The following is a 21,646-nucleotide window of genomic DNA, read 5'->3' as shown; positions in this document are numbered from 1 at the left end:
CTTATAAGGTCATCTTGAATTGTCAGGACTAGAGTGCCAATTGCTCTGGTCCTCCAAACTTTTCATCATCTAAAGGGGAACCTGTTCGTCTCTATAAATTACGTGAACCTTAAAAGTTACAACTATGTACCTATTCCTACACATAGTGGAGAAGGGAAACTGGTTGGGAATAGGGGTTTGCCTAAGTCAAACCTCGGTTTAGGAATTAACCATGAATGAAATAATGCAAATGTTGAAAATACATACCTCAAATTTGCAATTGTTGATGATGATGCTTTGCTTCTTGAATGTAATCACATGTGTTGTATGAAATGGCATGGACATGAGAAAACCATGATCACCCACACATGCTCGCATATGAATGATGTAATTTTGCTCCATAATGGTTGAATGAAGAATATGCATTCTTGAAGATATCTGAAAATGCTTGATTGATGAATGCTTCATGGATGCAAGGATGTTAGGATTGCTTGTAGATGTAGACTTACTTATGATTGAAATGAATTGATTCATGTCTTTATATAGGGGTATCTAGATCATTTACCGGGATTAGGCTGATCTCCAATGGTCATGCGGAGCCACAAAGTTGAAATCTCGTCGGAGAGATAAGACCCGTCTCCCATTTCAAAATAGGGTCCAACTAAGAGGGACCAGGGCGAGGGAACTCTAGTCCTAAGACTAGGGCTGGCGCATGTGCCATGGTCCTTCTTAGTTAGGGACCTTAATTTAGCCCTTGGAAGGACACCCCTCTGGGAAATCAATTAGTGGGTGCACATGGCATGGGAATTGGAGATGAGGAGGGGACACACTAAAGTAGGGGCACAAACACGAGGTTTAAATTGGTCTGGTGATAATTTGCGATGCTACAAAGAGTAACCATCTCAATACATGAACCCATAAACAAGAGATATTTTAGCCTCATCTAATTCTCTTTAGTCTCCATGAGAACCTACTAATCATTCGATGCCAAATTCAAATGCAACTTTGAAAAAATCATGAAGGTCCAAGCAAATGATTAAAACTTAAAAACAAAAAGAACCAACAAGACCATTGTCAAAATGCCAACAATAGAATAAGGAAACATATCATGACATCACAAGTTATCATAAATAACATATCACGGTCTCAAGAGAACCTACATCATGCCAAAACTCTAATATGAAATCAAGAATATATCACAACATAATATAAACTATACTCTAAACTAAAAACAAACTCTCCAAACATATGAAGATAATTATCTCATGTTAATGAAACCTAATATGTCAAAGAACCTTCACTGCATATAAAACAAAATCCAAGAGTCCATCCAAGATACCAACAAACTCTAAAGAAGATCATCCACTATCGAACGGTGAATCTGCATCACTGCCACAAGCTACCATTAAACCATGTTGTAGATGTAGGAAAGGGGGTTAGACAATTCAAAAACCAAAACACACATGCAACTTATCCAAGCTAATCGCGAAACTAGAATTGCATGTTAAAACCTTCCTAATCTAACCAACAAGACCATTGAAACGAAAATGAAATGCAAACACAAATGCAAACCTCCAATATTGAATGAAGCCTCGCTACTCTTCCTTTCATCTCTAATAATGCTAGGTCGCTCTCATTATGCCAAGTGCACAAAACAAATGAAAGCAAGGAACCGATGTGCGAGATTTACTAGGAATGTGTGATTATGATGATTGTTGATTGCTAATAGCTAATGACTAATTGAACATAATAATATTATCTAAACTAGGTGAGTATTTGGACAAACTGATAGAATAAGATTACTTGAGAATTAGATTTAGTAGACAAATTGACAAAATAACAATGCCAAAGTTAGATGAAATGATTGAGAAAGGAGATCCAATTTATAAAAAACCAGAGATTCGATGGACGGGCAAAGATCAAAAATATTTTTGATCGGGTGGACAGACTAGATTGAATGCATGATGGAGCTGCCATTCAAGGAAGGATGAAGGAGAGGAAGGAAAAAAATGATGAAAAAACAAAAAGCAAATTTTTGAAGATGAATACCTCATTTTCAAATTTAAAATTGAAAAATAATGAGATATTTCCAAGAATCAGGACTTTCGAAAATCAAAGATAAATCCCAAGATAAAATTACCATTTTCGAAAATCGGGAGAATATTTCAAATTAAAAAAGCAAATATTATCCTTTGTTGGCATTATAACAGACAAGTGGAGATTATTGGCACTTCAATAAGGATATCGATAAGGTTGTTGATGATTATGGATACAACCGATTAAGGATGATTACTGTCTTAATATTATTATTTTGTCATTGATGTCAAGAAATTGATTTTCTAATTCAGTATTATGTTGCCATATCTTAAGAAGTATGATTTGATGAGTATAAAGATGTCGGTAAAAGACACAAAAAGAATATGATGAATAAGGGGAGAAATAAGTTATTCAATGGGCAACTATTACCGAGTTAGACAATGATGAGATCATGATGTTTAGATTGTTTTGATATCATACACATGTTATTGATTGTAAGGTTAATACTATACTATGTTACCGAGCAAAGAACCTAGTCGGTAAACCCTAAGGAACCTAGTCGGTAAACCCTAAGGTTATCGCTATCGGTTAATGAAGGCGAAATGTCTACCGAGTGAAGTTTAGTATTTATCGAGTTGCAACCGAGTAATAACAAAATGCATTAAATGATTACATGCATTATTTAATGAAGGAAGTTGATGAGCTGACTATGATTAAATGATTGGTATGCCATGAATGAAGTTTGTTAAAGAATCTATGGCAAAGGAAAATCGGCAGGAAGATCTACAACTCAGATTGAACCGCAATACCCTAGCACAAGTTCCAAGAAATGTATGCAAGTTCCAAGGCGGGGTAACACGTTTTCAGATTGGCGAATACATTGAACCTGGACAAAGTTTGAAGATCTGATGGCTATGATTGATCATGGGAAATGTGATCAAGGAGATTAAGCAGTTGGCAAATTGTTTATAAATGTAAGGAAGTTAAGTAGCGAAAACAACTTCCTACGCTAACCTTGAGAGGAGGGTAATGCAAAACTTTTTCAGATCGTTACAATAGTTACAGAAAACAAAAATAGATATAATAGCATTCATACCACAACACAGTGATTTACGTGGGGAAAACCCTTTCGGGAGAAAAACCCCACCCTCTAAAAGCAGCTCAATATTTTATTCAGCAATCAAAAACAGATTACAAAATACTTGCAGAGCAAGCTCTTCGCAGGAGTAGCACTAATCAGAGATTCAGAGGCAACTCAATAGCCATGAGACTCTTACACACAACCTCTATCTCACACACCTCATAAATAGGAGATACAATACAAGAAACCGTCAAACGGTATTACAAAACCATGGGCTAAAACCACCCAATAAGGTGTAGCCGACCTTATCTCCCTTCTATGACATGTTAAAGCACACATCAACACGTGTCGCTCCCTTTTACAGCTCATTCATGTATCCGATACAAATTATTTTTCCTATTTCAGGAGTACAAACTTCCGGAGGCCATAACTTGAGAACCGGGTGTCCGATTGACGAACCGTTTGAAGCGCCGGAAAGCTCGCGAAGTGCTCTATCACCTCGTAACCGACGAACTTCTGGAGGCCATAACTTGAGAACCGGGTGTCCGATTGACGAACCGTTTGAAGCGCCGGAAAGCTCGCGAAGTGCTCTATCACCTCGTAACCCGCTTCGCCGGTTACGGCCACTTTTCAGGGCGTTTCGGAGCCTCTAAAGTCCCCAAATTTAAGTTTAAACATTTTATTGCACCCCTCCAAGATGAAAACTTTAATATCTTCAAAACTAGCTGTGACCTTGCGACGCAACTTTACCGGAATGCTTATCTAGCCAACCAGAAGCTTCAGAGAGAGTTTCGCACCATTTCGTGCTCAAATTAAAACTTACTATAAATAGTAACCTCACATAAATGCAAGGTTGAGACACCATTTTTCCCAACAAATCTCCCACTTGTCGAACACCTTGCATGAGCGGAAGAGAATGTCAACACAATGAATCAATTGCTAGGGGCCATAAGGCCCATAGACTCTGAACACCATCTGAACTTCTCTGTGCTCACAGCCTTAGTTAAAGCATCTGCAACATTCATCAAAGTGTCCACCTTAACCAGCTTCACCCTACCATCTTCGACCATATCTCTAACAAAATGATACTGAACATCAATATGTTTGGTTCGGGCATGAAATGTCGGGTTCTTAGCTAGGCTAATTGCACTCTGACTGTCACAATAAATTGTCACTGTACCTTATTTTATTCCAATATCTGAACACAGTCTCTTAAGCCAAATGGCCTCTTTACAAGCATGAGTAGCTGCCATATACTCTGCTTCAGTAGTGGATAGAGCAACCACAGCCTGTCGCTTACTCATCCAACTAATTGCACCACCAAACAAAGTAAACACATAAGCACTGGTGGATCTTCTGCTATCAATATCACCTGCCCAATCTGAATCCACATAACCATGGATATCAAGGGAAGTCATGTCTCCAACTGAATTACCATGATAACACAAAGAATACTCTGAAGTACCCTTCAAATATCTGAAGACTCTTTTGACTGCATCCCAATGAACTCTACCAGGATTAGACATATATCTAGAAAGTACTCCCACTGCTTGGGCAATGTCTGGTCTAGTACAGACCATAGCATACATCAAGCTTCCAACCGCACTCTGGTAAGGCACTCTGCTCATGTCTTCCATCTCCAATGGGGATGTAGGACAATCTAAAATAGATAGTTTCATTCCAACTGTAAAAGGAACACTCAATGGTCTACAATTCTGCATGTTGAACCTCTGTAACACTGAATTCACATACTTACTCTGGCCTAGCCATAGCTTTCTGTTTACCCTATCTCTTCTAATTTCCATCCCAAGAATGTGCTTTGCTGCACCAAGATCTTTCATTTCAAATTTAGCAGCGAGCTGAGACTTCAGTTCTGAAATCATACCTTTCCCTTTACCAATGAATAACATATCATCAACATACAATGCAATGAATAAGAAATGATCACCATAAGATTTATAATAAACACAGTGATCTGATTTAGAACGTTCAAATCCCAAACTCAACACATATTTATCAAATTTTTGGTACCACATTCTAGGACTTTGTTTGAGGCCATACAAAGATTTCTTCAATTTACAGACCAAATTACTTTTGCCTTTCACCACATAGTGCTCTGGCTGTGTCATATAAATATCTTCCTCCAAATCACCATGAAGGAAAGCAGTTTTCACATCCATTTGCTCAACCTCTAAATCATAAGCAGTAGCAATAGAAAGCAAAAATCTAATGGACGTCATTTTTGCAACAGGAGAAAATATCTCACCGTAATCAACACCCTCAACCTGAGAGTAGCCTTTTGCAACCAACCTTGCTTTATACTTCTCAATGCTTCCATCTGAACCAATCTTTTTCTTGAACACCCATTTACAACCAACAGGTTTTCGTCCTTCAGGCAATGGTACAAGATCCCATGTATCATTCTTTTTCAAAGCTGCCATTTCTTCCTCCATAGCAATCTTCTAGGATTCTGCATCATTCATACCTAATGCCTCTTCTACAGATTTCGGTTCATCCACACTAGTATTCAGAGCAAAAATACATCTCCAATCATCAGGTGAATACCTTTCAGGTGGTTGTCTATGTCTTGTAGACCTTCGAACAAGCTGAGTTGGAGGTTCTTCCTCCTCTTCTGAAGATTCAGAGCTAGACGAGCTCTCCTCAAATTCTTGCCTATCTAGGGGTCTTGATTCAACTCTTTCAGGTGTAGAAGGAAGTTGAATCACATCTTCTTTTTTAGTCTGTTCTGGCTGCAATGTAATAGAAGGAGACTTAATTTCTCTAAAAATAACACTTCTACTGTGAATTACCTTTTGTGCAACAGGGTCCCAAAGCTTGTATCCTTTCACACCATAACTATACCCGATGAAGATACATTTCACAGCCTTGTTCTCCAACTTTGTTCGCTTCTCCTTTGGCACATGTGCATATGCCTCGCAACCAAAAACTCTAAGATGTCTCAATGAAGGCTTGTGACCTGACCATGTTTCCATAGGCGTTTTATCAACAAGAGCTGATGTAGGAGACCTGTTAATCAGGTAGCAAGCAGTGGCAACAGCTTCAGCCCAAAACTTTTGTTCGAGACCAGCACCACTCAACATACTCCTAGCCTTCTCCATCAGTGTCCTGTTCATTCTTTCTGCAACTCCATTCTGCTGTGGAGAATACGGAGTTGTCTTCTGCCTGTTAATTCCACAGTCTTTACAGAATCTATCAAAATCATTAGAGCAAAACTCACCGCCATTATCAGTTCTCAAACATTTTATTTTCTTTCCAGTCTGCAACTCAACCATTGCTTTAAATTCTTTAAAATGACTAAAAACTTCAGATTTACTCTTTAGAAAATATACCCATGTCCTTCTACTAAAATCATCAATAAATGAAACATAATATGTGGTTTTTCCAATCGAAGGGACATCTACTGGACCAAACACATCAGAATGGATAAGATCCAAAACACCACAAGTTTTATGAGAACTCGAGTAAAACTGAACGCGGTTTTGTTTTCCATAAATGCAATGCTCACAGAAATCAAAGTCAAGATTACAATCATTCAAACCTTCAACAAGATTTTTATTTTTCAAGGTTCTTAGACCCTTTTCTCCAATGTGGCCAAGTCTCTGGTGCCATAACATAATCTTCTCTGCAGGTAACTTTGCTTCAGACGAAAGAGCACCCTTAGGTACCCAAAAACCATTTCCATCTGCTGAAGGTGAAACCTTCAAATCTTCCAGTGAAGTATCCGCAGATTTGCTTTTTACAGAAGTGCTATTACATTCAACAGTGTATGCTTCAAGCTTATACAAAGTGCCAAACCTGACACCTCTAGCAACTACCATAGCACCCTTAATCATCTTACATCCTGCTTCAGAAAAGACTACCTGCACACCCGCATCTATCAGTTTGCTCACAGATAACAAGTTTCATTTTAATCCAGGGATATGCAGCACACCATTAATCCTTTTTATTCTACCATCAGAAAACCTGATTCTAACTTTACCTCGACCAACAATGTCTAGATGTGAATCATCACCCAAGTACACCTTACCTCTATTAAATCCTTCATATTCAGAAAACCAATTTCTATTGGAAGTCATATGAAAAGATGCACCTGAGTCAATTAGCCAGGCATCATTACCTGCATGAGTCGCCAAAGCCGCAATAAATGCATCGCCATCTTCCTTGTCGGACTCAGAATCAGAATCGAACCTTTTCTTTTTCTTCTTCTTTTCTTCTTTGCAGTCCTTACGGATGTGACCCGATTTACCACAATTCCAGCAAATGACTTTGGACTTTCCAGGAGATTTCGATCTCCCTTTGGATTTGGACTTGTCACGCTTCTCATTCTTCTTGCCTTTCTCCTTAGGTCTTCCACGAACAGTTAGGGCTTCCTTTGAACTGATGGATACCTTCCTTCGCATTTCTTCACCGAGTAGGGCACCCACTACATCTTCAGATTTCAAAACAACAGAAGTACTACCGATAGCCATAACAAGAGAATCCCACGAATCAGGCAAAGAGCAAAGCAAGATCTGACATTTCTCCTCCTCGTCCATCTTAACACCGACGGATACTAATTGAGCCACAATCATATTGAATGCTTCTAGGTGGTCTGCAATTCGTCCACCCTCTTCCATCTTCAAGGAATACAATTTCTTTCTTAAGAAAATTTGATTTAATAAAGATTTCACTTGATACATCTCACCAAGCTTAGTCTATAGCTTCTTTGCAGAGTTCTCTTCATGGACATTGATTAGAACAGAGTCTGCCAGGCACAGTCTGATTAGACCCTTGGCTTTTCGGTCCATAACATCATACTGAGCTACCGCAGTAGGATCTGAGGGCCTTTGGACATTCGCATCAACAGCATCCCAAAGATCTCGATCTATTAGCAGATCTTCCATCTTCAGCTTCCACATCTCAAAATTACTTCCGTTAAATTTCTCCACCTCTATTCTCCCTGATGAACTCGCCATCTGAATATTCCTGCAACAAGATCAAAAAGTGTCTTCTGCACAAGCTCCCACTCAAATCTGGATTAGTTCAAAAAACCCAACTGCCCACAATTGAAACCAAAGGTGATCAGGCTCTGATACCACTTGTAAGGAAGTTAAGTAGCGGAAACAACTTCCTACGCTAACCTTGAGAGGAGGGTAATGCAAAACTTTTTCAGATCGTTACAATAGTTACAGAAAACAAAAATAGATATAATAGCATTCATACCACAACACAGTGATTTACGTGGGGAAAACCCTTTCGGGAGAAAAACCCCAGCCTCCAAAAGCAGCTCAATATTTTATTCAGCAATCAAAAGCAGATTACAAAATACTTGCAGAGCAAGCTCTTCGCAGGAGTAGCACTAATCAGAGATTCAGAGGCAACTCAATAGCCATGAGACTCTTACACACAACCTCTATCTCACACACCTCATAAATAGGAGATACAATACAAGAAACCGTCAAACGGTATTACAAAACCATGGGCTAAAACCACCCAATAAGGTGTAGCTGACCTTATCTCCCTTCTATGACATGTTAAAGCACACATCAACACGTGTCGCTCCCTTTTACAGCTCATTCATGTATCCGATACAAATTATTTTTCCTATTTCAGGAGTACAAACTTCCGGAGGCCATAACTTGAGAACCGGGTGTCTGATTGACGAACCGTTTGAAGCGTCGGAAAGCTCGCGAAGTGCTCTATCACCTCATAACCCGCTTCGCTGGTTATGGCCACTTTTCAGGGCGTTTCGGAGCCTCTAAAGTCCCCAAATTTAAGTTTAAACATTTTATTGCACCCCTCCAAGATGAAAACTTTAATATCTTCAAAACTAGCTGTGACCTTGCGACGCAACTTTACCGGAATGCTTATCTAGCCAACCAGAAGCTTCAGAGAGAGTTTCGCACCATTTCATGCTCAAATGAAAACTTACTATAAATAGTAACCTCACATAAATGCAAGGTTGAGACACCATTTTTCCCAACAATAAATAAGGAACTGTTGTTAAACAATGCATGCGGGCAAGTGTATGCACAAGGATGCTACATAGTGATTACCGAGCACTGAAGCTTGAAGACCTGTTTTGTATAACAGAGTATAAGCCCAACAGATGGACAAGATGAGTCCTATATTGTATTGAGCAAATAAGAATCTGCTTTAGCATTTTAGATGTGAAGTTGTAGATAGATTTTTATTACTGTTCTTTTGTGAAGTGACAGAAAATCTCTTAACCGAGTGGACTTAACAGTCTTATTTGTAAAACCCTCTAGCAAGGTGACATTCTGATCGAGTGTTTGAAATCCTTTAACAAGGTCACTTCTAACAAGGTGAAGATCCTAATAGATATGACAGAAATCCCTTAACCGGGTCACATCTAGCAATGTGTTTGTAATCTTTAACAGAATTTTCTTTTAACCGAGCATACTCTAGAAGAGTATATTTCTTAGTGGGTCCGAAATCCCACAGTGGTTTTTCCCTATTTGGGTTTCCATGTTAAATCTGGTGTTATGAGTGCTATGATGTTTATATGCTTTTGAGTTTGCATGTTTAGCAGTTTTGGATATATTACTGAAATATATGTTACCGAGGTTGAATCTGATGTTTTTATGGAAGATTAAGTTTGTATGATTCACCCCCCCCTCTCATCTTATTTGCTTGGCATCTGTACTTACATTAAGTATCAGAACCTTCAATTGGTATCAGAGCTTTGGACTCCGAAAGAAAAAGTTTAAAGGTACTTGAGGCAAAGATCCAAAGATGTATAAGAGGGATGCACCGAAGCTGAACAAGTCAAGTTTCTCTACATGGCAGAAAAGGATGAAGCTGCACCTATCAGGAGTTGGAGAATATGTTGTATATTATCTAGAGAATGATTTCATCACACCGAGCACCTATCCATTGACAATGGAAGAAATAAAGGCAAAGCAAGAACATATCCAAGCAATGATTGAAATAACATCTACATACCAAAGATTTTAGTTAACATGTAAAACTTGCAAAATCATGTTTGTAAATCTAAAACCCACTTCAACATCCAAACATTCACATCAAATATGTCATTTGAATAATGGAATAAACATATATCTACAAACCCACAACTTTTAGAAATAGGAAAAACTACAAACCTATCAAGTTGTCTAAGAGTATTCAAGTCATTAAATAATTAAATCCACGACTCATAGACAACCAATGGCTAATCATCCAATACTTTCATGTAAGCAAGGGGTGAAACCATTAACCTAGCATAAGCACCTAAAGCAGTCACGGATTAGGAGGGACCTCAAAGAGATCAATCCGAATCGGTCAACAAGAGTAAACACAACGGAAACACAAAGATATGATGGAGGCAATGCAGAACATATTGTTTTATTTCATGAGAATTGATTACATACAACCAGTATCATTCGGGTTACAACATGCCGACTCATAGGCCTGGCAGAATAGGTCACAACTGGGGTCTTGAATCATGAGAACTATCTTCTATGCATAGTCTAACTACTTGATTCTCTCATTGATTCATTCTAATGCGTAATTACACACACACACACACACACACACACACACACACACACACACACACACATATATATATATATCGATCCAAAGGATCCAGTTAGCCCAAAGAGATCAAAACCTAAAGAACAAGACCTAATGTGCTAAATAAACAAGGTCGGCCTCTGGCAAGAGATTCCTCCGAAAAATCCAAAGGATGAAACGTAAATCACGGTACAAGGTCGACCGCACACCAAGGAACATAGAATCAATGCCCAAGGCTCTGCAAGCTTCAGAAGGGGTTCTGGTAGATCACCAAAATAGGTCCAGGCAATCGATAACAAAGGACTGTCAACCGGTAACAAGAAACTGTCATGGAAACTGGTAGCAATATCTTGCTAGAAAATGATCCAAATGCGATGCGGTCTGGAAGCAAGAAAGATGATCAAGTCTTCAAGTAGAATCCAACTACACAAGATCTGGTGAGCCAAAATCAGGACACACAGAAAGGAAAACTGAAACTACAAACAAAAAGAAATTTTTTTTGGTTGATGCAAGATTGATATGAACCGGGGATGCTCCTTAATCAGACATTCAGGGCTATTGAAAAAGTGAGCGTCTCACTTTGCTGGGGTCAGAGGAAAACCAAGGTGGTCTACCTCTGCCTGAGAAATCCAAGATTAATCTTCAATTGGTTTGTCCTTCCATTTCACAAGATATTCCTTATACTGACTGCTCTGGGTACTACGCCCAATCCTAATGTCCAAAATATCTTCAATTTGATCTGGTTACTTCCAGAGAAACTGTTTCTCCAAGTCTGCAACACCGTCCTTATTGAATTTTGGTTCATGATACTCATGAAGATTTGCAATGTTGAATATAGGTGAAATACTCAAACTATCCGTTAACTCCACTTCATATGCATTTCTAGAACTGAACTTCCTCAAAATCCTGCAAGGTCCAAACTTCTTCATCTGCAACTTGTTATAAGTTCCAACCAGGAATCTCTCTTTTCTCAGACATACCATCACTTCATCGCCAACTTCAAATTTCTTATGCCTCCTCTTCTCATCGACCTTCTCCTTATATTTGTTTTTCATGTCTTCCAAATGATGCTTAACCTGAATATGCAAGGTTGCCATGTGATCTGTAAAATTTTCTACTTTTGAACTTCTCTAGTCTTCACTGCTAATGTCTCACAATTTTGATATACCTATAGGATGCACTCCGGTAACTATCTCAAAAGGTATTTTTTCGGTACTTCTATTTGTATGCCGGAAATGTGGGATCAACCTGCAATAAAGAAGAACACATGAAACATTGCATTAGAGTTAGAAAAAAAAAAAGAAAAGTTAATGAATCAAAACTCTTTAAAATCATTCCATGCTCCTCTATCTCTAAAGATCTTTGAGATTCAAGGTGGTTCTTACTTGGAAGAGCACTTGATCCTCAATATGACAACCTAGAGAACGAGATTTAAATGATTCTAGGATCAAAATGGATGCAACTATGATCCTAGTGAATGATCTAGATATGAAACTAGATAATGATATGGTGCAAGATATTGATATGAAGCTAAAACTAATATGAAAATGATATTAAAATGAGGCTAACATGATATGAGATTAACATGATATATCTAATATTATAATGCTATAAAAAATAATCTAAAATGTTATTCTATCAAAGAGAGATAATGTGCTTAATGTTATAAGACTATAATGTAGATGCATGAAAACTTGAAATGGAGAATGGGGATTGAGAGCTCTATTTATAGGGAAAATAGGGAAATGGAGGATTGAGATTGAATAATCTCAACAAGGGCTATGATTGAAAGTTATCAATCCATGTGAGGGATTCAATCCAATCCCAAGTTGACAAATGTCACCTTGAGAGGGCTTGAGAGGAGATGTAAGAGGCATTAAATGGCTAAGGAGACATGGAGGTTACCTTAGGAGGTAAGGTTGTAGTTGGGTTAGTGGATAACCAATGGATAAAACCTTTACCCAAGGGGTAAACTCTTGTGCAAGGGCTAATAGGATAACTAGGGTCAAAGCCATGAGTGCTTGATGAAACCCTTGGGTTAGTTGAGGGTTAAGTTAGAGAGAAAGTCTCTAACCATGTGGGAAAGGTTGAGTTAACCATTAATGGTTGGGAAGACTTTGGGGACAAATTTGTAAGAGTCCTTCCAAATTTGGGGGAACTCAACAAGTTAGCTTGTTGAAGGAAATAAAGTCTTAAATGCATTTAGAAGACTTTCTTCCAAATTTGAGAAGTGACCTCCTCAAATTTAGGGAAAGGACATGATTAGAGGGATTAGGCTAATTAAAAGGGTTTAGAAGAATCTAGAAAGCTCTAGAAGAGGTTTAGGAGGCAAGTGGGAGATGTAGGATTTTGCAAGTGGGTGAGGAAAAAAAGAATTAATTTATTTTAATTTTGGTTGCAACTTGCATTTGGTAGATTTAAGTAAATATTGTTTTATTTAAATGTGATTTTTAATTTTGCAAGTGGGTGGATTTTTAAATAGATTAAGATTTATTTAAATGTAAAAAGGGTTTTAATTAAATGTAAATTTAATTAAAATGGCTAAAGGAGGAATTTTAATTAAATGGCTGGGAGGATTAAATAAACAAAATTTATTTAATTAGATGGCTAAGGCTATTTAATCAAACCTTAGTTTAATTAATGGATTAGGTTTTAGAAGAAAAAGGTTTAATCAAATCTTTAATTTGATTAATAGGTTAATTAGAAGAATAGGGATATTAATTAAATCTCAATTTAATTTTTTTTTAATAAGTAAATAGTTGCGAAGGGGCATCACCCTTGTATTAATAAATCTCAATTTAATTAATTGGAAGAAATAGGGATAATTAAATGAATAAAATTCACTTAATTTGTTGTGTAACTTTTAGGTGTCTACACTATTCACTAAATTGTTGTAGGCAAACTCTGCTTGTGCAAGGATCAAATCCCAACTTCCGGTTTATCTCCCACTAAACATCTCAACAAGTTTCCCAAACTCTGGTTAACAACTTATGTTTGTCCATCAGTTTGTGGATGAAAAGTAGAACTGAACTTCAAATCTTTTTTCATCTTCTTCCAAAGTGTTCTAAAAAATAGCCAACAAACTTAGTGTCTCTGTCTGAAACTATACTCTTAGGTAATCCATGCAATCTCACCACTTCCTTTAAAAATAGGTCTGCTACATGCAACGCATCTGATGTCTTCTTACAAGGTATGAAATGAGCCATCTTTGAGAATCTATCCACTAGCACAAATATAGAATCATTCTCTCTTGGTGTCTTAGGCAATCCAAGTACAAAATCTATGCTTATATCCTCCCAAGGTCTTACTGGTACTGTCAAAGGTTCATACAATCCCACATTCTGACTACTACCTTTTGCAACTTGACAAACTCTACAACTCTGCACATATCTCTTAACATCCTTATGAATCTGGGGCCAAAAGTACTGCTCACTCACCAATGCTATTGTTTTGTCAATGCCAAAATGTCCAGCTAGTCCTCCATTGTGTTTCTCCTTTATCAGATTCTCTCTCATAGAACTCTTAGGTATGCACAACTAAAATCCTCTTAATAACATCCCATCTTGAATGAAATAATCCAACCACTTGCTTCTATCCACCATAACCGGTTCTCTACATGCTTCCTAAGGTTCTGCAAAATCTGGTTCTTCATCATACAAGGTCTTCAAATCTTCAAATCCTAATACTATCACTCTCATCTATGTCCGAAAGTTTCTTCTCCTACTCAATGCATCAACAACTTTGTTAGATTTCCCACTTTTATGCTTCAACATAAAGGTGTAACTCTGCAAGAATTCTACCCATCTCACATGTCTCTGATTCAACTTACTTTGACTGTTCAAATACTGCAAAACTTGATTATCTATATACAACACAAACTCCTTAGGCAACAATTAATGTCTCCACTTCTTCAAGGCTTGAACTATGGCATAAAACTCCTGATCATACACTGAATATCTCCTTCGGGCATCATTCAGTTTCTCACTGAAATAAGCTACTGCTCTCCCTTCTTGACTCAAGACTGCTCCTATTGTTGTTCCACTTGCATCGCAATCCACTTGAAATACTTTATTAAAATCCGATAAAGCTAACACAAGCTGCTCGGTCACCTTCTGCTTCAATAATTCAAAAAATTTGTCTGCTCTAGTGGTCCACTTGAATTCCTTTCGATCTCCTCTCATGGTCTCAGTCATAGGGTTACAAATTGAACTAAGATTTTTGATAAACTTTTGGTAAAAACTAGCCAATCCATTAAATGATCTAACCTCTCCAATGCTTTCCAGTGTAGGCCACTCAAAAATTGCTTTTACTTTCTCAAGGTCCATCTTCAATCCATCAGTAGATATCATAAATCCCAAATAGACTAACTCATCCTTCATGAAAGTACACTTCTTGATATTGATCAACAACTTCTCTTCTCTCAATCTCTGCAAAACTTGTCTTAACTGCAATAAATGTTTCTCTTTTGTCTTATTGAAAATCAGAATGTCATCCAAATACACAATAACAAACTTACCCAAGAATTTCTTCAATACCTCATTCATCAACCTCATGAAAGCACTCGGTGCATTAGTTAGTCCAAAAGGCATCACCAACCATTCATACAGTCCTTCATTTGTCTTAAATGTTGTCTTCCACTCATCACCTTCTCCGATCTTGATATGATGATATCCACTTTTCAAATCTATCGTTGTAAAGTATTTTTATCCACTCAAACAGTCCATTATGTCATCCATCCTAGGCAAAAGAAACTGGTATTTCACTGTGATCTTGTTTATTGATCTGGAATCAGTACACATCATCCATTCCCCATTCTTCTTAGGTGCTAATACTATTGGTACTGCACAAGGGCTCAGACTCTCCCTGATCAAACCTTTCTTCAACAGCTCCTGCGCTTGTCTATTCAGTTCTTCATTCTCTGTCGATGTCAACCAGTGTGCAACATTATTAGGAAAACTAGCTTTGGGAACCAAGTCCATGCAATGACTAATACTTCTCATATGTGGCAATCCATCAGGTACATTATCTGAAATGATGTCCTCATATTCTGTCAGCAAATCTTTTATCTCTTCCGGGTGTTCTCCTTCCAATTCCAGTTTCTCAATCTTCTTAGGAATTAAGGCAAAACACCCATTCTCATGTCTTAATCCATCCATGAATTTCCTTCCATCTACTAAACAGATTCTAGCATTCGTACATACTTCATTCTTCAAAGGTTCCTCCAAAGGCAACAAGGTTTTCTTCATCCCATTATCCACAATAGTGTATGTATTCTTTCTCCCATCATGCACTGCCTGTCTATCAAACTACCAAGGTCTACCCAACAAAAGATGACAAATATCCATAGGCATAATATCACACAAAACTTCATCATGGTAATTCCCAATTTTTAATTTCACCAAACATTGTTCACTTACTAACAACTTATGTTCATCCTGAATCCATGCTATCTGATAAGACTTAGGGTGTTTTAATCTCTCCAATTTCAACTTATTCACCATCTCTTCTGAAATAAGATTATTTGAACTACCACTATCAATAACAACTTTACAACACTTATCGGATACCTTACGTCTGGTCTTGAATAGATTCTTCCTCTGCAAGGGCTCTTCATCTCCTCCAGTATGATACAAACTCTCCTCATCACCAACAATTCTCCATCTTCCGGTTTATTGTTTGATCCGGTGGGGTTTTCTTCCACCACAACTGCTCTTTCGGTAGTTTCTGTCTTCTTACACTTGAATGCATGATGTCCTTCTCCTCCACACTTATAGCAAGTTCCTCTAAATGTCCTCTTGTCCCGTCTTCCAAAGTTCTCATTCCGGTAACCATCCAGTTCTCTCCTCCGGTAGAAATTTCTATCATCCTTCCGGTATGAATTACCTTCCTTGTTCACTTCCTTGTCCTTGTTCTGATTTGTACTAGTTCCTCTTCCTTCGGTATATCCTCTTCCTCCTTGAAATCTTCCTCCAGTAAATCTTCCACCTCTGCCTTTGCTCATGTCTTTTGTTTAACTTCTCTTCCGCCTTTAGGGCATATTGGTAGGCCTCTTCAACACTCTCTAATTTGATCAAATTGAGTTCATCTTGTATAGACATCTGCAATCCATTCAAATATCTTTCAACTTGTTCAACTTCATCATCAACATGTCCGGATCTGATATTCAACTTGTTAAATGCTTCATTGTACTCCTTCACACTAGATTCCTTTTGTCTCAAATTCTGCAACTTTCGGAACAGATCCACTTGATAATTCGCCTGCACAAACTTTGATTTCAACTTAGCAAGCATTTGATCCCATGTCTTAATCTTCTCTTTACCTCTTCTATGTCTATCAACTTGTAAATGCTCCCACCAAAGAGATGCATGACCTTTCAACCAGGTACACGCATTTTTCACCTTCCTCTCTTCTGCAGTGTTTTCAAAATCGAAATACTTCTCCATCTCTGAGATCCAATCCATCAATTTATCTGAATCTAACTTCCCATCATATTTCGGTGGGGTAAAACGAGGTTTAGTATTCTCCCTACTCAAAACCCTAAAAAACCTTTCCTCATCCGGATCAACCGCTGGTAGGTTTGCTTGTTCTGTCGGGGCTTCTTCTCCTTCATATTCACTTACATCTTCAATATGTTGGCCTCTTCTTTGGGTTGTCTCCATGGCTTTCAACCGGGCTGCTATACCTCGCAACATCTCCATCACAACAGGTTCTACATTCCCACACGCTCCACCATTCCCAGCTCCTCTTCACGCCATTGTTCACACTAATCCTCTGCAGCTACAGGTCAGATTTGCAATCTACCACCCTAAAACAAAATTTTAGGACGTGCAACCTCTGGAATGAAACTTCGCTCTGATACCACTTGAAGCAGTCACCGGTTAGGAGGGACCTCAAAGAGATCAATCTGGACCTGTCAGCAAGAGTAAACACAACGAAAACACGAAGATATGATGGAGGCAATGCAAAACAAATTGTTTTATTTCATGAGAATTGATTACATCCAACCGGTAACATCCGGGTTACAACATATCAGCTCACAGGCCTAGCAGAATAGGTCACAACCAGGATCTTGAATCACGAGATCTATCTTCTACGCATAGTCTAACTACTTAATTCTCTCATTAATTCATTCTAATGCGTGTATATATATATAAAGTATCCAGTCGGCCCAAAGGGATCAAAACCCGAAGAACAAGACCTGATTTGCAAAATAAACAAGGTCAGCCTCTGCCAAGAGATTCCTCTAGAAAATCCAAGGATGAAACGTAGATCGCGGGACAAGGTCGACCACATGCCAAGGAACATCAGAATCAATGCCCAAGGATCCGCAAGCTTCAGAAGGGGTTTCGGTATATCGCCAAAATAGGTCCAGGCAACTGGTAACAAAAGACAGTCAACCGGTAATAGGAAACTGTCATGGAAATCGATAGCAATATCTTTCCAGAAAATGATCCAAATGCGATGCGGTTTGGAAGAAAGAAAGATGATCAAGTCTTCAAGTAGAATCCAACTCCACAAGATCCGGTGAGCCAAAACTGGGACGCACAGAAAGGAAAACTGAAACTACAAACATAAAGAAAATGTTTTTGGTCAATGCAAGATTGCTATGAACCGAGGATGCTCCTACATCAACATCCCATAATATAGTCCAAATAGTAGGGGCTTTCACATGTGACGACAAGATTAAAAGCACACAACTAACATGCGCAAGCTTTCACTATATATGGTTACATGGAAAAGGAACAGAACCAACATGCAATATAAGAGTAACATATTGCCAAACTAGAGCTCCAAATCACTACCATGCAAAAAACAAACCCATAGTCAACTACAAAAAACACAAGATTCTCCATGAGCTTCAAATGCACACCATAAATCTCTTTGATAATATTCATTTGAGGTGTCGTAGCTTCCAATCTAACAGATCTGCAAAATAATATTCACACACAAAACATCCAGTGTAATCCACAAGCCACCAACAATACAAAAATCATCCTAAATAATCCCCACAAGCTTGCCAAGCTAAGAAATAAAAAGGAAGAACACCCAGAACCTTAAACACCATGGAAATTGACATGCAAGCAACATGCAACTCACGTAAATGCACATGGAAATCATGGAAACCATTGAAGCTCTAATACCAAATGTTGAGAATTAGTGGACATCTCTAATCCAATAAAAATATTGATGTGATTCAATGCTTAGATTATACCCAATAAAAATTTGTACCCATATGCAAAACTGAAAATTAAGTTGTTTTAATACAAAAAAACATTTAGATATTCACCTTTTTTGTTATTCTTAAAACCACCATTTAACATGCTTAATAAACATATCTTAGATTAACATAAAACATATTATTTCCCCATAAGATGGCATCAATAACGAAGTATAAATAAACAACACAAGAAGAACATTTCACAACACATGATTTACGTGGAGAAACCCTTTCAGGAAAAAACTCCACCAAGAAGTGAAGCCAGTGCTTGTATTATCTTCATGAAATAGAGATTATATACAATACTATATTTCTTCTCCTCTTCATCCTTCAATTAAGTAGCACCTATGTACAAAAACGAGCTCCTATAATGTCTCTATCTAAAGCCCTCAATATATAGGCTCATAGAGGCCCAAAATACTACTATAAAACATTACCATGGGTCAAAACAAGATTACAAAAAAACATGGTATAAATCCTTATGACCCACCATCGAGATTCCCTCTTGCAAGTTAAAAAATAACACCATTATTGCACTTGCAACTTTATGACAACTACCATAAGATTCTCTTATATGTTGTCATAAATTGTCATAGCATGCACCATCTAATATTAGCATATTCTCTTACAATTGTAAGACACTAAGAATAATAAATGCTATTACACATGTCATACAAGATTCTAGGCACCCCAAATTTTCTTGTGGTCAACCTCATGGTAAAATATTTTTATTGCCATTGGTGAAACTCCCACTCCTCATGAATAATTTATAGACAATATTAGGAGTAATTAATTACATATGGTTTATAAGGTTGATGGCACCTTAATCCTATCAAAATGAACTTGATTCATTGAGCCAAAGCTTTACCAGGTCTTGATCCTATCAAAATTAACTTGATTCATTGAGCCAATGATTTTGTATGGAGCATTAAGTAGGGTTACAGGTCTTGATCCATTAGCAATGTCTTCATCTTTACCTTTGAGGATAAGTTTAAATAATCCTTGGTTAAAAACACCTCCAAATGATCCAATTTCAATTCATCTAAGATAAACATCATAAAAATCCTCTCAAACGTAGGGCTAAAGAGTTTTGTAGAATTCAATAGGGAGACCATCAATTCTCAATCTTTTTTTCAAATCCATACACTAGAGGACGCCACCAAACTCTTATATGGAAAGAAGTCGATCAAGAAATTTGTTGTATTTTGTCTATTTTTGGGGATACAACTAAAAACACTATCTTTAATTACGGGGAGAAGAATGCCATCAACAAAATCATCAGTAAAAAAAGGTTTTTGAAGTGCTAATATAAGAATTTTATAATGTAAAAAATGAAATTAATTTGCAAGGAACCATCAATAGATTTGATAGTAAAAATGTGTTCAATTTTGTGTTTGTGATGAAGGTATTGAAAGAAAAATTTAGTCCTGCAGTCTCCTTTAATCCACTATAATCGAACGTTGACACAAGCACATTTACCTTTATATGTATCTATTTTTTGAAGAATATTTTCAAAATTAGGAATTGATTGTTGTATGAAATGCTGTGAAGGTTAATAGCAAGGATAAAATGGCCATCTTCCAGTTGACCTTTAAGAAAATTTTCAATTCTACAACATTTTATAATGGCTCCCATACCATAGATAGGAAGGGAAGAGGTACATTTAGCAATAGTTCTCTCCCACCAACTTATCCATGTATCATGTTGAGGCTCTAGCTCAATATTCCAAGTAGCTAGGAGACCATCTATATAATTATGGTTCTTAAGATGGGTGACATTGAAATTGTAGGTAAGGTCACTAGAAATGGGGATGGGACTCAAGAGGGCGAGGTTGATGAAAATGGGAGAGTGGTTAGAAAGTATGACTAAGAGATATAGAGAAACTAGATCACCAACATATGAAGGAAGAATAGGCCAATTAAGAGAGATGTAGAAATGACCCATCTGGCTCATTTTCCTTAATGCCCCTTCATGATAAGTGTCCCAAGTGAACCAATAAGGCATGTATAGGTTAAGTTTTCTAAGAAGGGGATCACAAACACTAAGAGAATTTTGGGCCTATCACCAAGCTTCAAATTGAAAGTAAGACAACCTAACAAAGTTAATTTTAACTACATGTATAATGATGCTCCATCATATTAAAATCACCCCCCCAAAACCCACTTATATTTGGAAGATGAAGGTGGATACATTCCCAAAGTACAATTATATTAATAGGAGAATACAAACACATATAAAGGAAAACCCCACAAACATGTTATTGATAGGAGCAGTTATCCAAATACAATGATTTTTGGGATCATACATAAAACCTACAATTCACTTCATTAACCAAGGTGTAAGGCTCAAAATCACATCACCACAACCATCAATTTGATTGGTATGAATGAAATAGGCACCTGGCCAAATGGAAGCAAGGGTAGAATTAAAATGAATTGTTCCAACTTTCACTTATTGAAGCATGAGAACATTAATCTAAGTATTTTGAAGTTTGACATAATATTTACTCACAATGATTGCTCAGCCTCACGTGCTCCAATATTGAATTCTGCACTTCATTGGGAAGAGTTGAGGAGGCTCTCCTCATCTAATTGAAGCACATTAAACTAGTTTATTGGTGAGCTATTATGAGCATCCATAATGTGATCTTGCCCAAGTAATCCCACATAGTGATCTTGACCCATAGGCTCACAATGAAAATTGTGTGGTTGATTCTTTACAAGACTACTAGGTTGAAGGGTTGCTTCAGGAGCAAAAATATTGTCAAGGATGGGAACCTCCTTTTTCTTTTTGGG

Source organism: Cryptomeria japonica, chromosome 11, assembly GCF_030272615.1.
Source record: "Cryptomeria japonica chromosome 11, Sugi_1.0, whole genome shotgun sequence".
Taxonomy (NCBI): domain Eukaryota; kingdom Viridiplantae; phylum Streptophyta; class Pinopsida; order Cupressales; family Cupressaceae; genus Cryptomeria; species Cryptomeria japonica.
Note: the sequence above shows the minus strand (reverse complement) of the source record.